Below are 2,909 nucleotides of genomic sequence, written 5' to 3' on the forward strand. Positions count from 1 at the left end.
TCCTAATCATAACCGTAACATTGCTTGTTTCTTCAACGTGTACAATTCAATGTCAGACGTGGAATCCTGGTCGTAACCGCCTCCTGAGCGTAACAACCAAACTTAGTTTTAATAGCATAGGGTCCTAATCATAACCGTAACATTGCTTGTTTCTTCAACGTGTACAATTCAATGTCAGACGTGGTGGGTTATGTGTTTTGGCCTACGTGACTTTTTTTTGGCACGATCCATCCTATCCGTAAATTAAAGATCTAACAGCTTGATTAATTCTAATGATGTGGATTAACGTGAAGGCATCTTTGGTGCCTCCAATTAGTAAATATAAGATTCTATATGTTGCGTTTGTTGGGATCCGATGAATAGAGAATACTTGTTATGTTGATTATCAAAGTTATGCTTATGTGTTGTTTATGATCTTGCATGCTCTCCGTTATTAGTAGATGCTCTGGCCAAGTAGATGCTTTTAACTCCAAGAGGGAGTACTTATGCTCGATAGTGGGTTCATGCCTGCATTGACACCTGGGACGAGTGACGAGAAAGTTCTAAGGTTGTGTTGTGCTTGTTGCCACTAGGGATAAAACATTGATGCTATGTCTAAGGATGTAGTTGTTGATTACATTACGCACCATACTTAATGCAATTGTCCGTTGTTTTGCAACTTAATACTGGAGGGGTTCGGATGATAACTCTGAAGGTGGACTTTTTAGGCATAGATGCGGTTGGATGGCGGTCTATGTACTTTGTCGTAATGCCCAATTAAATCTCACTATACTCATCATGATATGTATGTGCATTGTCATGCTCTCTTTATTTGTCAATTGCCCAACTGTAATTTGTTCACCCAACATGCTGTTCGTCTTATGGGAGAGACACCTCTAGTGAACTGTGGACCCCGGTCCAATTCTCTTTACTCGAAATACAATCTACTGCAATACTTGTTTCTACTGTTTTCTCTGCAAACAATCATCTTCTACACAATACGGTTAATCCTTTGTTACAGCAAGCCGGTGAGATTGACAACCTCACTGTTTCGTTGGGGCAAAGTAGTTTGGTTGTGTTGTGCAGGTTCCACGTTGGCGCCGGAATCTCTGGTGTTGCGCCGCACTACATCCCGCCGCCATCAACCTTCAACGTGCTTCTTGGCTCCTCCTGGTTCGATAAACCTTGGTTTCTTTCGAGGGAAAACTTGCTGCTGTGCGCATCATACCTTCCTCTTGGGGTTGCCCAACGAACGTGTGAAATACACGCCATCAAGCTCTTTTTACAGGCGCCGTTGCCGGGGAGATCAAGACACGCTGCAAGGGAGTCTCCACTTCTCAATCTCTTTACTTTGTTTTTGTCTTGCTTTATTTTATTTACTACTTTGTTTGCTGCACTAAATCAAAATACAAAAAAAATTAGTTGCTAGTTCTACTTTATTTGCTATCTTGTTTGCTATATCGAAAACACAAAAAAATTAGTTTACTTGCATTTACTTTATCTAGTTTGCTTTATTTACTATTGCTAAAATGGCCAACGCTGAAAATACTAAGTTGTGTGATTTCACAACCACAAATAATAATGATTTCTTATGCACACCTATTGCTCCACCTGCTACTACAGCAGAATTCTTTGAAATTAAACCTCGCTTTACTTGAATCTTGTCATGAACAATCAATTTTCTGGAATTAGTTCGATGATGCTGCTGCCCATCTCAATAATTTTGTTGAACTATGTGAAATGCAAAAATATAAAGATGTAGATGGTGATATTATTAAACTAAAATTGTTCCCTTTCTCATTAAGAGGAAGAGCTAAAGATCGGTTGCTATCTCTGCCTAAGAATAGTATTGATTCATGGACTAAATGCAAGGATGCTTTTATTGGTAGATATTATCCCCCTGCTAAAATTATATCTTTGAGGAGTAGCATAATGAATTTTAAACAATTAGATACTGAACATGTTGCTCAAGCTTGGGAAAGAATGAAATCTCTCGGTTAAAAATTGCCCAACCCATGGATCGACTACTTGGATGATCATCCAAACCTTCTATGCAGGACTAAATTTTTCTTCGCGGAATTTATTGGATTCAGCTGCTGGAGGTACCTTTATGTCCATCACATTGGGGGCGGCTACAAAACTTCTTGATGATATGATGATAAATTACTCTGAATGGCACACGGAAAGAGCCCCACAAGGTAAGAAGGTAAATTCCGTTGAAGAATCCTCTTCCTTGAATGATAAGGTTGATGCTATTATGTCTATGCTTGTGAATGGTAGATCTAATGTTGATCCTAATAATGTTCCGTTAGCTTCATTGGTTGCACAAGAAGAACATGTTGATGTAAACTTCATTAAAAATAATAATTTTAACAACAATGCTTATCGGAACAATTCTAGTAATAACTATAGGCCATATCCTTATAATAATGGCAACGGCTATGGTAATTCTTATGGAAATTCTTACAACAATAATAGGAATTCACCCCCTGGACTTGAAGCCATGCTTAAAGAATTTATTAGTACACAAACTGCCTTTAACAAATCGTTGAGGAAAAGCTCAATAAAATTGATATTCTTGTTTCTAGAGTTGATAGTCTTGCCTCCGATGTTGATCTTTTGAAATCGAAGGTTATGCCCAATAGGGACATTGAAAATAAAATTGTTACTACAGCAAATGCCATCCAAGTTAGAATTAATGAGAATATAAGATTAATGGCTGAAGCTAGCGTGCTAGGTGGGATAGAGAAGAAAATGAAAAACTAGCTAAAGAGAAAAATATAGCTAAAGTTTGGACTATTACCACCATTAGTAATGATAATGCTACACATGTTGCTGCACCTCCTACTCATACTAATAAAAGAATTGGTGTTAGCAATGTTTCCACTTCTAATGCAAAGCGCGAAAAACTGCTCGAAACTCGCTAAAAC

Source organism: Lolium rigidum, chromosome 1, assembly GCF_022539505.1.
Source record: "Lolium rigidum isolate FL_2022 chromosome 1, APGP_CSIRO_Lrig_0.1, whole genome shotgun sequence".
NCBI lineage: Eukaryota > Viridiplantae > Streptophyta > Magnoliopsida > Poales > Poaceae > Lolium > Lolium rigidum.